This window comes from Bos taurus, chromosome 11 (genome assembly GCF_002263795.3).
Source record: "Bos taurus isolate L1 Dominette 01449 registration number 42190680 breed Hereford chromosome 11, ARS-UCD2.0, whole genome shotgun sequence".
NCBI lineage: Eukaryota > Metazoa > Chordata > Mammalia > Artiodactyla > Bovidae > Bos > Bos taurus.
In genome coordinates this window covers 46,812,297-46,830,358 of record NC_037338.1, presented here as the reverse complement: position 1 = coordinate 46,830,358, position 18,062 = coordinate 46,812,297, and the positions used below count along the sequence as shown (strand labels likewise).

General features: G+C 48.2%; 1 long non-coding RNA gene across 3 annotated transcripts in view; it reads left to right on the top strand.

The window, feature by feature from the left end:
* Positions 1-60: 60 nt before the first annotated feature.
* The window catches only part of LOC112448782 (uncharacterized), a 44,329-nt gene continuing 26,327 nt past the window's right edge, over positions 61-18,062 (top strand). For 2 of the 3 annotated variants that reach the window (XR_009496441.1, XR_009496443.1), the window contains exons 1-2: positions 72-6,285; positions 8,326-16,977. This is a non-coding gene — a long non-coding RNA (uncharacterized lncRNA). Of the gene's footprint in view, positions 6,286-8,325; positions 16,978-18,062 lie in introns of all 3 variants that reach the window. The other variant, XR_009496442.1, reaches the window with a different exon arrangement.

Below are 18,062 nucleotides of genomic sequence, written 5' to 3'. Positions count from 1 at the left end.
GGGCGCCTGTCCCACGAAAACGAACGGAAACGCCTGCACATTTCCAAAACAAGAAACCTTGCTGTTGTCACTTTCAACTCTGCCGAGTGTCGCAATGGGATGTCGTAACCCATTCCCTCCCCTTTTCCTCTGTGCAATTTCCCCAAAATCGAGATTTCTATTTCCCCTTCACCCAGTTCCTGGGAAGAAGGGCACAATGAAAACTCAAGCCCCTCATCTGCCCGACAGGTATCCTGAAGCTTTGAAAAACTGGATGTGAGTAGAAATGTCCCCCTCTTGTAAGAAGCCAAGTGGCAGGATTCCCAGTGCACGTCCGAGACTCAGGCCACTTTGTGTTCTTTGAAAGAGGGGCGGCCTTGTTGGACCTTGGACCAGGGGCTGGCAAATACTCTGTCAGACAAAGACTAGATGGCAAACATTTTAGGATTTCTGGGGCCATACATCATTATTACTCGCCTGTCATAGTTGACAAGCAATCTTAGACAATCTGTAATGTGTGCATGTGTGCAGGCACTAAGTCGTGTCTGACTCTTTATGACCACACGGTCTGCAGCCAACCATGCTCCTCTGTCCGTGGGATTCTCTAGGCAAGCATACTGGAGCGGGTTGCCATTTCTTCCTCCTGGGGACCTTCCTGACCCAGGGATCAAACCCATGTCTCCTGCATTGGCAGACAGATTTTTCCCCACTGAGCCACTGGGGAAGCTCAGCCAATCTGCAAACCCACAAGCTAATTGGTTTCCAGGACAACTTTATTTACAAAACAGGTGGTGGCTGGATTTGGCCCGAGGCTTGCTTTCTCCTGTTCTAGAGTAAACTTCCTGCCAGGGGACTTTGAAACCAACTCTATTCCTGTTATCCATGTCTTTGAAGTTAGGGTCTTGGGAAAATGGGATGAACTCCACATCCCATTTGGGATGGAAATGAATCCCAAACTGCCTCTGGCACGTGCTGTTTGCCACCTGTGTGACCTGGAACCAATCATTTGTTTGGGTCTCTGCTTCTACCTCTTCATACTCAGAATGAGATTGATTATGTCATCCTTATGGGTACAGGGAGAGAAGGAATGTGAGAGGGAGGAAGGAACAAAGGAATGTGGGAAAGGAAGTGGAAATGGAGGGAAGGAGGGAGATTGGTTGATTGGAAGGTGAAAGTTCTGGGTCAGAGTAGGCATTCAGAAACATTAACTTCCTTTCTTCCTACATTCTAGACAGGGAAAAGGAAAGTATATTCCTCTTTATGGACAGAGAAGAGTTGAAGTGGGTCCTACATGATCTCAATGGTAGGAGGATGGACCTCTAGTGCAGAAGGACAGATTGTGGCATTTGAGAACTTGATGGGCACTCAGCATCATCCTGCCTCACCCCATCCTTGTTTCTGAAGAAGACCCAGAGAAGCAAAGACATCTGCCCAAGGTCACACAGCTCGTCCATGGCAAGGTACAGCCAGAAATCCAGGTCTCCTGGTTCCCACCCAAGGGACACCCTATTACAGCAGCAGATCTTGAGGAGTCTGACTTTATTTTCAGCCATCCCATCAGAGGTTGTGTTCAAATGAGGGTAAAATCTGTGAAAAAGGAAGGCTGCATGACATATTTGAAAGTTACTAGGAGAGTGGATCTTAAAAGTTCTCATCACGAGCAAAAGCAAAAAATTAATTGTATTACTGTGTTGTACATCTGAAACTCCCATAATGTAATACATCAATTGTTGCTGTTTATGCTAAGTTATGTCCAACTCTTTTTCGACCCAAAGACTGTAGCCCGCCAGGCTCCTCTGTCCATAGGATTTCCCAGGCAAGAATACTGGAGTGGGTTGCCATTTCCTATGTCATTTGTACCTCATAAGTCAGTTATGTCTTGATAAAAATGTTTTTTTAAAGAGGAAGTTTGCAAATGAACTTTCTCAGATCTTTAAAGAGCTCTTCTTTCAGAGCAAATGCAACATTTCTGCAAAAATTGTGTCACCTCCCCGAGTGGAATGAAACAGCATGTAGGCCCTTTCTGGGCAGGGTGGTAGGAGTCCCTGGGGCTGGGCAGTGGAGTCACTTAGGACTGGGGCTCCCAGGCAACGAGCCAGGGCTCTCTGGATCTGTTTCCTCATTGTGTGTATTAGTTGCTCAGTCGTGTCTCGACTCTTTGTGACCCCATGGACTGTAGCCTGCCAGACTACTCTGTCTGTGGGATTTCCAAGGCAAGAATACTGGAGTGGGTTGTCATGCCCTCCTCTGGGGATCTTCCCAACCCAGGGATCAAACCCGCATCTTTTACATCTCCTGCATTGGCAGTAGGGTTCTTTACCACTAGCTCCACCTGGGAAGCCAGCCCCTACCGGCATCTCTGACTACATGTAGTCTCGCTTCTGGTGCTCAGCCTTCACTCCACTTCCTGAGTTGAGGTTAATGACCATGCTACAGAGTGGACTTTGCCTCCCCCATCAGCACCCCGAGCTTCCCTCCCAGCTGCAGACATCACCGCTATAACTGGTGCCTGCTACATGCCAAGCCCTGCCCTGCTATTATAACCAGTGACAACAGAAATAACTAAGACCCACTTCAAGGGAAACAGGACATTCAGGTGAAATCTGTGTCCTAAGAGTGACCCGAGACAGGCTCCACGGAGACCACACGGGTGAACCTTCATTGTGGATGCCTGTAAAGTGTTCAGGGCAGTCTGCCCACATGGGAAGTATCCTATATATGAGAACTCTTTCTCGGTTTCAGTTAATGGCATCTTTCAGTTCTAGGATTTCCAGTTGCTTCCTTTTTTTTTTTTTATAGAGTTTCTAGTTCTCTGCCAAAAATTGCAATCTTGTCTTTGGCACCTTTGATCCTGTTATTCCTTCAGGTTCTTACAAAGGCTTCTCCAGTTGACTCATCATTTGAATCCCCGCTGGGTTTCCTTCTATTGTCTCTTTTTCTCTTTTGCACATACTGTCTTGCGTATGCTGATTACTTTTATTAACAGTTGGACACTGTAGCTTGAGGCTCTGGGTAATGTATGCCCTCAGAGACACTTCACTTTTTTTGTATGCAAATGTTTATAGCAACATTATTCATAGCCACATATTCTTAACAGCCCAAATCTGAAAACACTCCAAATGTTCATCAGTGGATGAGTGGACAAACTGCAGTTATCCTATGATATTGTTGTTGTTGTTTAGCCACTAAGTCATGTCTGACTCTTTGCATCCCCATGGACTTTGCCCATCAGGCTCCTCCGTCCATGGGATTTCCCAGGCAAGAATACTAGAGTGGGTTACCATTTTCTTCTCCAGGGGATCTTCCTGACCCAGGGATCAAAGTTGTGTCTCCTGCATTGGCAGGTGGGTTCTTTACCACGGAGCCACCTGGGAAGCCCTATCCTCTGATACACTGCTGGGCAATAAAAAGAAGAAAAATACTGATACATGCAACAACATGGATGAACCTCCAAAACTTGGCGATGAATGAAAGAAGTACAAAAGACAATGTACTGTACCATTTCATGTATATAAAATTCTAGAAAAGGTAAAACTATAATGAGAAGATTCTCAGTTGTCTGGAGCAGGGGGTCTAAGGAGGGGGTTGACAGTGATGAAGCATGGGAAATTTTTTTGGAATGAATATACTTAGTGCTACTGAAATATACAGTTAAATATGGTTAAAATAGTGTGTTTTAAAAATAATATATTTCTTTCTTTTTGGCTGAGCTGGGTCTTTGTTGCGGAGTGGGTTTTTCTTTAGTTGCAGAGAGCAGGGGCTACTCTCTAGTTGTGAGACATGGGGTTCTCATGGCAGTGGCGTCTCTTATTGCAGAGCATGGGCTTTAGGGCACATAGGCTTCAGTAGTTGCAACTCCTGGGCTCTAGAGCTCGGGTTCAGTAGTCGTGGTGCACGGGCTTAGTTGCTCTGCAATATGTGGGATCTTCCCAGACCAGGGATGGAACCTGGTGCTTCTGCTGGGCACCAAGGTCAAGGGTACTGCAGCCCCAGGTAACTTCACCCAAACAGGGCTTGAGATGACTCAGAACTGGGTTTCAGGAACTGTGCAGGCTGCTCCATTTAGGTCCCAGCCCAAACCTAGGTTGTTTAAGGTGGGGCGGGTCTCTCCTACTCAGAGGGAGATAAAGTACAAACTGTGTCCTTCTCCACCCCTGAGCCCCACGAGTCTGCCTGATAGAAGTGGTTGAAAAGGTGAGCAGGAGTCAGAGAGGAAGGAATTTTAATTCCTCTGCAAGGAGCAGGGCATTTATCTAAAAGGAAACTGAATCAGAGGGTGACAGTGTCAGATTTGTCTTATTAAGATCAACCTAGGAATAGTGACCAGATGGACCAGGGTTGGACTGAGCTTGGGGGTGACTGAGCCTGAAACAGTGGGGTGACACAGATCTTGGCAGTGGGTGCTGACAGCAGAATCTCCAAAGGTGTCCTTCTGACTTGTAGCGCTGGCCAACTTCTTGGGTGTATGTGCCCACCATGGGTGATTTCAAGCCATCCATCTCACTGAACAAGTTGGGGAAGAGATGGGATCTTGCTGTCTCCAGCACCCAAAAGGTACAGGGAGATTTGACAGCTCTTCAGTCTTTCTAGAGAGAAATTGTCTTCATATTTCCTGACTCCGGTCTTCCTCCTCTGTAGCCCAAATGTCTCACCACATGGGTCCCACCCCCCTTGCAAAAAAGCAAGGTGCGTGCATGCTCAGTTGCTTCAGTCGTGTTCAACTCTTTGCGACTCTGTGGATTGTACCCCTTTAGGCTTCTCTGTCCATGGGATTCTCCAGGCAAGAATATTGGAGTGGGCTGCTATGCCGTCCTCCAGGGCATCTTCCCAACCCAGGGATCAAACCCCTGTCTCTTATGTCTCCTGCATTGGCAGTCAGGTTCTTTACTACTAGCGCTGCCTGGGAAGTGCAAAAAGGGATGCCTACTGACAAATCCAGTTTATCAGGCAATGTCAATGAATCTTGATGCGAATTTTCAGCTGTGTCTCCTGGAGTTGTTTTTGTTGTCAATCCAAGGACTCTTGGGAAACATTTAAGCTGCTGGCTTTGGGTGTTCAGGTGTGCACCTTTGACTTAATCTCATATTTCAAATCTTCAGCTAATTCTTGAATGCCTGAGTGGTACAGGGCATACACAATACAGTCAGCACTATTGTCCAAACCTTGTAAAGTTTTCCTAAGATAATAGAACAAAGACTCCGGTTACTCTCTCCAAGAGATGAGTAAATGCTTGAATACAAAGCAGAGGAAAAGGACGAGAAAAACAAGTCCCCATAGTGTAATCTGCTGTCCTCTCTTGGTCGGTCTCCACCTACCCAGCCCTGCCAGGCAGCCAAGTTAGTTTTAACCAATTTTAATAGCTGATTAGAAGAAGCTCCCTACAGCAGCAGGTCAGGCTTCCCAGGTGGCTCAATGGTAAAGAACCTGCTTGCCAATGCAGGAGATGTGGGTTCAATCCCTGGGATGGGACAATCGCCTGGAGAAGGAAATAGCAACCCACTCCAGTATTCTTGCCTGAGAAATGCCGAGGACAAAGGAGCCTGGCGGGCTACAGTCCATGGGGTTCCAAAGAGTCAGACATGACTGAGCGACTAAACAATAACAAAACAAGAGCAGCAGGTCAGGTTTGGAGACAAGTGTTCTCCTGAGCATCTCTGTCCACCAAACAGCAGCCATCACAGTGACCAGCTGGTGAAGGTCAGGAGATTGTGCATAAAGCCAGCTGAGACTGATTGCTGATTTATAAGAAGCCTGTTGCCCTCCCAGATGATAGGATCCACATGGGGTCTCACTGATAAGACGGCTCGTCATGTCGACCTCGCAAACAAAGAATAAATCACAGTGATCCTTGAGACTGACCAAATTGCCCAAATGGCATCCTCTTATCTTACTGGTGCCTATCTTCTCAAAGCTGTGAGACCACCAGATTCCAGACCTCCAACTACGTGATCATCCCTTCAGAGAGTTTTTCATTGGTGGGGTATAAGGACTCCGTCAGAAAAGGAGGACTCTGGTTCTCCTTAAGGGCCAGTCACCCTCTCTTTTCCCTGTAATAAAGTTCCCTCTTCTTGCCTGACTGCCCAGCTCTCTCTCTTTTTCTCTGCCCTTGCCTTACATTCTGGTGCGAAAACCCAGGAGGCAAGATTCACTGCAACTGGGTGGGCTCCTCTCCCAAGCCCACCTCTGATGGTCCCCTCCCTTGGACCTTGCTGAGAAACTGAGAAGAGCTCTGGGACGGGACTTTGCACTTGCCTTGTTGGACTGATGTGCACACACCAGCCCACATTTCATCCATTGGTAACAAGGGTGAGTGAAATCCCATTCTCTTGGATCCTCTCTCTTGCCTCATTTCCAAGTCCTAGCCCTAGGCGGGAGGATCCCTAGGCCCTCGGGCTGTCGGCCTTGTGCCCCATCTGACCTTGAAATAGGGGACGCCCGTGTCAAAGCAGACTATCGTTCAGTTCAGTTCAGTTGCTCAGTCATGTCCTATTCTTTGCGACCCCATGGACTGCAGCGAGCCAGGTCTCTCTGTCCATCACCAACTGAGTCGGTGATGCCATCCAACCATTTCATCCTCTGTCGTCCCCTTCTCCTCCCACTTTCAATCTCTCCCAGCATCAGGGTCTTTTTAAATTACTCTCTGAGAAAGTCTTGAGAACAGGGATGCCTCTTCTCTCAGACCTTTCTCCTCGCTTTCTCTCACCCTTGGCTAACCTTCCTATTCGGCCACAATGGGAAATGCTCAATCCCAGCCCTCAAAATCTACTCCTCTAGGATTCCTTCTCTGAAACCTAAAAGCCTTGGGCTTCCAAGGGGAGATAAGACCAAGAAGACTTATTTACTATTCTAACACTGTCTGGCTGCAATACAGACTTGATGACAGGTTCCCAATGGCCAAGTGTAATTTTCTCCGGACCTCCATAGCTTCTGCCGCTGCATTGCCAAGTGGTTAGAAATCCCTTATGTTCAGGTTTTATTCACTCTCTGCTCTCGATGCTCTCTCGGGGAATCCTGTTGTACTTCTCAAATACTCTTCACCCACTCTGGGCAACATCCTCCTAATACAATGTCTCGTGACCCGTGTTCAGATTTTTCTTCTTCTTTCGACCCTTCTGACCATAGGCCAACTCCCCCGCCCCTGCCCCAACCCCCTTCCCCCCCGCCCCTTCCCCCTGCCATCCCCGGCCATCGCTCTCAATCACCTTGCAGCTGCTCCAGATCCAGCTCCACAACCTCCACCTGTCCTCCCTCCCTCTTTCCTTCTCAAGAGCAGGCCTTGGCCAACCATAGCTCCCAACACCCCTCCCCAGACTGTGCCTGGGATAAGCTCTGAGACCTCAGCCCCACCCTCTACCCTGAGGGTCCCAAGGCTTTACCCTAACCTCCCTAGATCCCCTCACCTTACTGGTCCCAAACAACTTTAAACAGGAAACTTCACTGCAGGACCCCTCTCCTTCCCCTACCCAACTCCTCCCTTTACCCGAAGTAGCTGGAGCAGAAGGCATTGTTCAGGTTCATGCCCCATTCTCCCTTACAGATCTATTTCAGATTGAAAAGCATCTTGGCTTCTTCTCCTCAGATCCTGATAATTATCTAAAAGAATTCAAGTATCTTACCCAGTCTTATGACTTAACCTGGCGTGATATTTACATCATCCTTTCCTCCACTCTTGCCATACTTGTATGGCACATCTCTCAGGCACATGCTGATGAGATACACAGGACAGACACTAAGCCCTTAGGGGCAAGGGCTGCCCCCAAGATGATCCCAACTGGGATTATCAGGCAAGGAGACCTGGATGAGCAGCCTGTAATCATATGATTGGTTACCTCATTGTGGGCCTTCAAAAGGCGGGGCATAAAGCCATCAACTTTGATGAGCTCCAGGAAATAACTCAAAGACTGGATGAAAACCTGGCACAATTTCTAGACATGTTAATGGAAGCCCTGCAAAAATATACAAAATTAGACCCCACTTCAGCAGAGGGCACCATTGTCCTTAACACCCATTTTATTTCCCAGTCACCCCAGATATCTGAAAGAAACTAAAAAAGGCAGAAGAGACCTTTTAAATTTAGTCTTTAAGATTTTCAATAACTGGGAAGAACAGGCAAAGCTAGAGAAGGCCCAAAGAGATCAGGCCAAATACCACCTTTTAGCCACTGCCCTACATAGCTCCAAGCCTCCATTAACCAACAAAGAAAGGAAGCCACCTGGGCCCTGCTTCAAATGCGGCAAAGAAGGCCACTTGGCCCGCTCATACCTAAAGCCGAGGCCCCCTCCCAGTCCATGTCCCAACTGTGCATAAAGGGACATTGGAAAGTTGACTGCCCAAATCCCCCTCTAGGGATCTGGACATTCCCTCCTGGTCCCAACCAGGAGTCCTCTGACCCAGCTCTGCCCAACCTCCTGACTCACCACTGAAGACTGAAGGTGCCCAGGGCCCCACCCTCCGACTCTCATCACCTCTATGGAGCCCAGGGTAACTCTTACAGTGGCAGGTAAGCCGATCTCCTTTCTCATTGACACAGAGGCCACTTACTCTTCTATGCCTGCCTACTCCGGAAAAACCAAGGTCTCTCGGGTCTCTGCTATAGGGGTTGATGGTTTAGTATCTATACCATGAATAACTGAGCCTCTACCTTGCACACTTCAAGATACCCCATTTTCCCACTCTTTTCTCATACTCCCAAAATGCCCCACTCCTATTCTTGGGAGAGACCTTCTCTCAAAATTCAAAGTCTCTGTTACTATCCCAAGCCCACCCTCTGATCTAGCCTGGTAACTGCTCCTTAACACCCACCACTTCTGTTGTTTGTCTACAACAACACGCTCCTTTCTGTTTTCCCAGACAAAACTCTATAGACAATTCTTACCCTCAGCTAGGAACTATACCACCACACCTCTGTAATCACACTTCACATCTCTCCTTCCTTTCAGGCCGATCTGTCTATCATGTCTCAGGAACTGCAGGACATTCTCTTACTTTGCCAGGAAAACTCCCTTCTGCGTATGGTGTAAATACTCCTCTTGAAGGGGTTATACTGGCAAATTCACTGTCAGTTTCAGAGACTACTAACAAGTTCCCAGAAAGACTCCTATTTGCTATCAATTTCAACTGTTGTCTTCTTATTCCTGGAATATTTTTCCTATGTGGAACCACTGCTTATTTATGTCTTCCCACTAACTGGACAGGAACATGCACCCTGCTATATCTGGCCCCAGATATTTCTATTGCTCCTAACAATCGGACCCTTCCTATCCCACTAACTCATAACCGACCCAGACTGGAAATTCAACTCATTCCTCTATCAATCAGTTTAGGAATAGCCTCTGGGATTGGGACAGGGACCGCAGGGCTCACAACTCCTTCAAATTACTATCAAAGCCTTTCTAAACTCACAGCCTAGAAGAAATACCTAACAGCCTTATCACTATCCAAAACCAGCTAGATTCCCTGGTAGCCATAATCCTCCAAAACAGAAGAGGATTAGACCTCCTCGCAGCAGAAAAAGGAGGCCTGTGCCTATTTTTGGAGGAAGTCTGCTGCTTCTACACCAATAAATCAGGCTTTGTAAAGGAAGCAGCAATAAATCTGACAAACAGGGCCTCGAGAACACGCCAACAACCTCAATAATTCATGGGAAAACTGGGTAAGCAATTGGAATTGGATGTCCTGCGTCCTGCCTGTTCTAGGTCCTCTCCTTCTACTTAACCCTTTTTCTAACTTTTGGCCCAAGATTAATGCGTCTTTTTTCAAAATTTCTTCAGGATTGCTTACAAGACTTCACCAACTGAACTATCCACGAGCTACTTCGAACTCACTCAGATTATCAAAAACTTGGACCCCACACAGATCCCCTTGACCCACATTCCTGCCTTTTCTTATCTCATCCCCATGTCACCCATGTCACCCCTCTCCCACAAGAAGCAGTTACAGCAGCCTGACATTCAGCCCTTATCCTGAATCAAAAGACTGGAAGTCCCTTCTGACAGAATCCTTTTATACCCCACCAGTGAAAAATTCGAAGGCAATGGCACCCCACTCCAGTACTCTTGCCTGGAAAATCCCATGGGTGGAGGAGCCTGGTAGGCTGCAGTCCATGGGGTTGCTGCAAGTCGAACACGACTGAGCGACTTCACTTTCACTTTTCACTTTCATGCATTGGAGAAGGAAATGGCAACCCACTCCAGTGTTCTTGCCTGGAGGATCCCAGGGACGGGGGAGCCTGTGGGCTGCCGTCTATGGGGTCGCACAGAGTTGGACACGACTGACATGACTTAGCAGCAGTGAAAAATTCTCTGAAGGGGTGTTCATGTAGCCGGAGGTCTGGAATCTGGTGGTCTCGCAGCTTTGAGAAGATAAGCACCAGTGGGATAACAGGATGCCATTTGGGCAATTTGGTCAGTCTCAAGGATCACTGTGGTTTATTCTTTGTGAGGTCGACATAAGGAGCCATCTTATCAGTGAGACCCCGTGTGGACCCTATCACCAGACACAAATGGTAAACTCACTGTGAGTCCTTTTTGAGGTTCAGAGTTTTCCAAGATGATCTCTGTTCCAGCAGTTTCTGGGTTTGATATGGATCTGCATTGAAAGCCACTATTTATCTAAGTTTTCTTCATGTTTTCCAAGGTACTGGTTTGCTCTCGCCTTCTGGGCTTTGGTGGTAAATTAAGTCTCGGCAGGCAGGGTGAGGAGAGAGGAGACAAAAACTTGGGGGAGGGAACAACTCTGTTTCTCGCCTGCAGTGTTTTGGCCTCTGTGTTCTACTCTTTTCTACAGGTCTTCTTTGGTGGTGATTTAGTTGCTAAGTCATGTCTGACTCTTGTGACCCCATGGATTGTAGCCTGCCAGACTCCTCTGTCCATGGGATTTCCCAGTAGGTTGTCATTTCCTTCTCCAGGAAATCTTCCCAACCCAGGGATCGAACCCAGGTCTCCTGCATTGCAGGTGGATTCTTTACCAACTGAGGCACCAGGGAAGCCCAAGTGCTGGTAGTATTTTTGCCTGGAAAATCCTATGGACAGAGGAACCTAGTGGGCTACAGTCCATGGGGTCACAAAGAAACAGATACAACTGAGTGACTGAGCACACACACATACAAAAGTTGAGCAAGCTGGGTATAGATACACCTTGAGAGATACACTCTCAAGATGGGGATATACTCACTTTGTAGAATTAAAAAATCAAGGCTCAGACAAACTAAATCACTTGCCCCAGATCTTGGTTGAGCCAAGATTTGAACCCAGTTCCTCCACACTGCAGTCCTGTTAGAGAACCAGGTGATGTCTTTTCCTCTCTGCTTCATCGCATAGTTAACAGGAACAAGAATTATATTTGTTCTTACACTGTTCCCTATGTGTTTGAACTCACATCATATAGAGCAATGATTTATTCTATACCTGTTTGAAAATTTTAGGAGGTTTTTTTGCTAGTAAAGAAAGGATGATTCTAAAACCTTACATAGGTTAAAGAGAAACCTCTTTACCTGGTTACGGACTAGAATGGCCAGTTTCCCTAGGTTTTCCATGATATTCTTGGTTTCAGTACTGAAAGCCCTGTGCTTAGTCTCATCCAACTGTATTTGACCCATGGGATTATAGTCCTCCAGGCTCCTAGTACTGGAATGGATTTTCATTTTCTTCTCCAGGGGATCTTCCTGACCCAGGGATCAAACCTGCATCTCCTGTGTCTCCTGCATGGCAGGCAGATTCTTTACCTGCTGAGCCACTGGAGAAGCCCCACTGAAAACCCAGCATCCTGGGAACATTTCAATTCCTGGAAAACAGATGATTGCTCACCCTTAAGAAACCTTTCCTGGTGGCTCAGATGGTAAAGAATCTGCCTACAGTGCAGGAGACCCAGGTTTGATCCCTGGGACAGGAAGATGCCCTGGAGAAGGAAATTGGCAACCTACTCCAATATTCTTGCCTGGGAGATCCCATAGATGGAGGAGCCTGGCAAGGTACAGTCCATGGAGTCACAGAGTCAGAAAAGGTTGAATGACTAACACAAGAAAACTTTAGAAGGTGCTGGCATCATCTGGTAGCTAGTGCTGCAAATTGCAGGCACAATTAAATATCAATCATTATCCCTTGCCAAGTAACCTAGTAGCAGAGATGCTGTCCATTTTACTACATGAATAGACAGGTAAGTAAAGCATGCTAGAGTACTCCAAAACCATGGTAAGTCTTCCACTCAAGAAAAGAGACTATAGCAGATATAGTGTTAATCAATCACTCTCATTCTGATCAAGTTAATTTTCAATTAAGCCATTCATATTTAACTTCCTCAAACTATGTAATCAAGACATGGTCACCATCTAGTAGCCTGAAATTGTTTTCAGACTTAAGTTGTAGAAAATATTTACTTTTTCATTGTCATCATCTTAATCCCCTTTTCCTCCCCTTCCTCCTCCTTCACACGCATCAGCTATAAGGTCAGCAGTGTAAACAGAGTTCCACTGAAGTTAATAGCTTGTCCAGGGTAGCACAGAATACACACAGGGCAGTTCCATCTTCATCCTTGTCTCTTTCCTCACTTTTACAGCTCTTCTGTCAAACCATGATTATTTCTGGGCCCTCTCTGGTTGGGATCAGTGGTACCACCTATGCTCCAGGTGTTAGAGAATGTGGGTTCCTCCTCCCAGGAATCACAGTGTCTTCACTGGGTTCACATACATTTGTTGCTTGAATTCAATCCAATCCAAGTTATACTTTAGCACCACGTTTTAATTTAACATCTACTATGTGCCAGGTGAAAATATTTTGGAATGAACCATTTATAAGCATACTGATTTCTTCATAGTATATCACTGTCTGTTCCTGGGAGTTGCATCTTCCTTTACACATTTGAAAGATACACAAGACCATATGCTATTTCACACAGCCCACTGGAGACTGTTACACCCTCCGGGGGAAGGGGGAGGTCGGCTGCTTCAGGGATCCTGGCTGTGGTTTACAAAGCATTTCTCCCTCCATGATAACATTTGGTATCTGTGCCCCTAGAGTATATTCCATGGTTTGGAAACAGACTGTCTGCTGTCAGGCCCAGCTCGTTCCCTTATACTGGCTGTCTTGCTTTGAGCAAATTACTTAACCTTTCTGTGGCCCAGTTTCCTCTTCTGAAAATGTGAACCATAGTAGTCCTTCCTCATGTGGTTATGGGGAGAATTAAACCATGTAAACAGTTCAGCAGAATGCCCAGCTGGAGCAAGTGCTATGGAAGTATTAGTTATTACCGTGTCCTTGAAACCCTGAGTTTGCCAGCCTCCTCTTGACATTGAGGAAAGTGAGATCCAGAAAGGAGAAAAAAGTTACCCACTAGAGGCCAATTTAGAATTAAAAACTGGATCTTCAGACCACCAACCTTAATATCTTTTCTCGGCCCCATATACGTTTTAACCAGAAGTTGCAAACCAGTAGCTCATAGACTGAATATTTTATTTGCTTTCTTTATTGTTTCATTTTGGGACTTCCCTGTAACTCAAACAGTAAAGAACCTGCCTGCAGTGCAGGAGACCCGGGTTCGATCCCTGGGTCGGGAAGATCCTCTAGCAAAGGGAATAGCAATCCACTCCAGTATTCTTGACTGGACAATCCCATGGACAGAGGAGCCTGGTGAGCTACAGTCTGTGGAGTCACAGAGTCAGACACGACTGAGCGACTAACACTACTACTACTGCTTCATTTAACCAGAATGCTATACATCACAACATCAGAATATCCAATTCTTTTGGAAAACTGAGAAGTTCTGAGACTTTCCTGGCAGTCCAGTGCTTAAGACTCCATGTTTTCACTGCAGGGGTTGTGGGTTTGATCCCTGGTTAGGGAACTAAGATCCCACATGCTACATGATGTGGCCCCCCCAAAAAAAGAAAAAAGAAAAATGAGAAGTTGTGGCCACTTGGGCCTGCATTCTTATGGGCCAGCCACTTGCTGGTACTGACTAGTGACAGCCCCTAATTCTACAAGTCCCTGCCCTTCTCTATTACCCCTCAGATCTATGGCTGAGGACCGGATTGTATTAGTATTTCTCATTGAGCTCCCAATGTTCTTTCTCATGCTTTACAGAAACATTTCTCCAGTTTTCCACCTCTCTATTGACAGTAGGAAATGACCAATGGGCTCCAAGGACTTCATGATTATTTTCTCACACAGGCATGCTTCCCTGGGCCGCCTGCTCACTCAGTATGCACGGGGTTTGCAGCCCCTGCCTCAGAACATCTGCACAGTCTCCCCGTGTTGGCCGCTGCCACACGGTGGCCAGGTCTCTCAGACAGGCCAGGAGCTCCATGCCCTTGACATTCCCCTTGAAGCTTGCTCTTCAGAGTCTGAGAGCACTGGGTAAATACTTTTCATTCCCATGTTTCAGATGGAAAAATAGAAGCAGAAGGAGCTTACCTAAAGCCATGGTGAAAGATGAGGTCCTCCAAGGTATTCCAGGCTCTGGCTCCAGACGGAGTGGCGACACAGGAAGGAGGCACAGCCAGGCCACACCTGGGCCACCAGCCCCTCCCAGGGCAGAACCACGCCCTCCTACCCTATTCCTGGCGGAGGGTGAGAGGAGGAGCCCCAGCCTGCCTTCCCACATACCCACGCAGGGCTGGCCACTGCAAGGAGGTGGGCAAGCCCAGCTTCCAGAGCGGTGACTCAGGCTAACAGAAGCCAGACGGGTTCTGATCTGCATAAAATCGGAGGTCACATATGAGGAGCTGAGCTGGATTAGTGGGGCTGGACCTTTGTTCCCACCCAACCCCAGTGACCCCCAGTCTGTGCCTATGTGTGCACCTTCATCCAGACAATGTGGGTAGACTTAACCCTGTATGCCCTTAACCTGAACCAGAAGAAGGTTCTCTTCTGGCAAGCCTCCAGAGAAAGCCACAGAAGGTCCCTGATGATCTTTTTAAAAATGTATTTCTTTATTTATTTTTGGCTGTGCTGGGTCTTTGTTTCTTCATGGGCTTTCTCTAGCTGTAGAGAGGCGGGGCTACTCTCTTGTGGTTCTCGGGGTTTTTATTGCCATGGCTTCTCTGATTGCAGAGCATGGGCTCCAGGGTGCTTGGGTTTCAGTAGCTGTGGTTCCCAGATTCTAGAGCACAGGGTCTGTAGTTACATGGGTGCACGGGCTTAGATGCTCCACAGCATGTGGGACCAGGGATTGAACCCATGTCTCCTGCATTGGCCAGGGGATTCTTTACCACTGGGCCATGAGAGAAACCTCTCTCTGATGTTCTTATGGAGAAGAACATCAGAAGAACAAGAAACAAGTAAACTAACTTCAGACAGCAGTAAGTGCTAGAGGGGAAAGAAAAAGCATGAGGTTTTCAAGGGACCTGGGGTGGGTGCGATTTTAGAGAAAGTGGTCAGGGGAAGCCTCTCTGAGAAGGCAAGCTATGGACTGTAGCCCTCTGTCCAGGCTCCTCTGTCCATGGGATTCTCCAGGCAAGAATACTAGAATGGGTTGCAGTGCGTTCCTCCAGGGGATCTTCCTGACCCAGGAATCAAACCCGCATCTCCTGTGTCTCCTGCATTGCAGGTGGAATCTTTAACACCGAGATGAGACCTGGATGATTAAGGAAGAGAAATAATGTTCCAGGTGGAGGGACAGCAATCACAAAGGCCCTTAGGTGGGATCTTCCTGGTGGTTTTGAGGCCCATGTGGTTGGGGCTTGGCTTAGGGAGCAGGGAGTATCCATGTCACCCTCAGGCCTTATACCCAACTGCTGGCATGATGCTGTCCAAGAAGTCAGGCTCTCCCCACCTTCTCTGGAAGATTCTGTGTTCCCAACCCTCTCTCCCATTTGCCATTCAGAACTGACCAGCTCAATAGCTTCATGGTCCCTAGACCTTGCCAGCAGGGAGCAGACAGCTCAGGATTCTTTAAAACTATCCAGGCTGGTACATGGGAGCAGAGGCAAGGGCTTCCCACAAGGCTCTGCATCATGGGTCGCATCCCAGGTCTGCAGTTAAAGAGCTGTGTGACACTGGATGGGTCCCTTCTATTCCCTGGGCTTTATTCTGATAACTGCAAAGGGAGCAGTCACTCTCTGCCCCACCTGAGGTGAGGAGCTGGCTGCAAGAAGGAATGACAGCCTCTGGAAGGCTTTATAAATTGTGTGCATTGAAATAGGGCCTTGCTGTTGTCAATGCCTTAGGGCACAGGTCCGCAACCCCTCGGGCATCTACCATTCCCCATCCTTCCCATTATCACCTGAATCACCACCACACCCACCAACCCCTTTCGTGGAAAAACTGTCTTCCATGAAACCGTGATGCCAAAAAGGTTGGGGACCACTGCTTAGGATACAGGCGAACTGGAGGCCAGGCTGGTGGCTGCCCCCTATCCGGGTCCCACCACCTTCAAGCGTGTCTCCTCTGTCTGGGAAGGACAGGCTAGTGGTTTGAGGGAAGGTTTATCATTCAGATGTGTCTAGGAGGAGCAGTTCATGGTCAAGCGTGTCTCCTCTGTCTGGGAAGGACAGGCTGGTGGTTTGAGGGAAGGTTTATCATTCAGATGTGTCTGGGAGGAGCAGTTCATGGTCCCCCAACCATATCTCTGGGGCTTGGGCTAGCTCCTCGGCTCAGCCCATGATGGGGCCTGAAGTCAGGCCAGGGGATGCACGGTGCAAGGTGCCGGGTGTCAGAGCCAGGCAGGGCCACGTCCTGGCCCCGACCGCAGGGACTTCCCATGGGGCCTCACTTCCTGCTCTCTGCAGCCCAGCCTCACCACCTAGAATGCCAGGGACCCTGAGCTGGGGCTGGCTGGGAATTTTTGAAACAGTTTTTGGAGATAAACGCTTGTTGGCTAAAAAAAAGCAGGAACTCAATTTTGTAAACGTGGAAAGTTGGGCCAAGGGGCAGGCGAGGATGGTGAGAAACTGTTATTGCATCAGGAGGGCAGTCCTGGGAGGCGGGCCCTAGTGCCCGGAGGTTCAGATTCCCTGGCCTTGCGAATGACATCTGTGCGATCCTGGAAACATCTGGGGAAATGAGGGTAAGACTGTGGCCTCCTCTCGTGGGGGGTGGTGGGGACTGAGCTAATAAACTCAGGACACAGGAAGGTGCCCACACAGGAAACATCATTTAGGTGTTGGGTTGGTTTTTCTCCATAAGATGGTATAAAAACCCGGAACAAACGTTTTGGCCAAGCCAGTATTAGCTATATTCTTGCAGGTTACGGGTCTGATCTCTCCCCTGCGAAGCCAGGGGCCTGGCCTAGCCTGGGCTCGGTACAGAGATGGTACACTGGGCTGCCTATCAGGACCAAGGGATGGCATGTGGATCAGAGAACAGGCTGGGGCTTCCCTGACAAGGGGCACATCCAGGGTAGAAAGGCCACTTGAGAGCACCTCTAACTACCCCAGGACCTGGTCCATTCCCAAGCCCTCCTCTCCAGGCCTGCCAGCATACCTCCAAAGCTGTAGGGCTCTGAAGGATCAGAACCTGGTGTTGGGTACCCAGAGCCCCTGAGAAACCTGGAACTGAATGTTCCAGAGGTGGGGAGGACTGATGGCTCTGGGAAGACCTGGCATTAGGGAATTTGGGGATTCCTGGTGGATGGTGACCTTTGGCCGTGGAGGGTGGGGGTATTTCTGAAGAACCCCAGTGACAGTGACTGACTTGCTTTGGGCCAGTGCTCTGCACAAGGAAGAAGGGTAAGGGTGGCAGTGGTGGTGATGGGGTGGTGGTGTTGGAAGGAAGGGTGGAAACAGGAGGGACCAGGGGACCAAGTGTCAGAAATACGGGTGAGATCTTAAGGCTGGATGTCATTAGAAGCCCTGTTTCGGGCTAAGATGGTTGCAGGTAAGGTCTTCTGGCAGGAAGAGACCCCAAGGCTCCAAAGGGAAGTCTTACCCTGGAAACAGAAGTCTGGGCCACAACCAGGTTCAATGGCAGGGCCCTTGTGGACTGTGGGAAGGCTGTGGGGAATCCCTCCACCATGGCCAGGGCAGCAGCACCCAGGGGAACCTGGTTCCTGTGGGTCTAGGGATACAGACCATGACACAGAATCAGAGTTGTAAAAAGAGATGGCCTCGCTTTTACAATTGACTGTAAACCCTCAAGATGTTTCCCATAGTC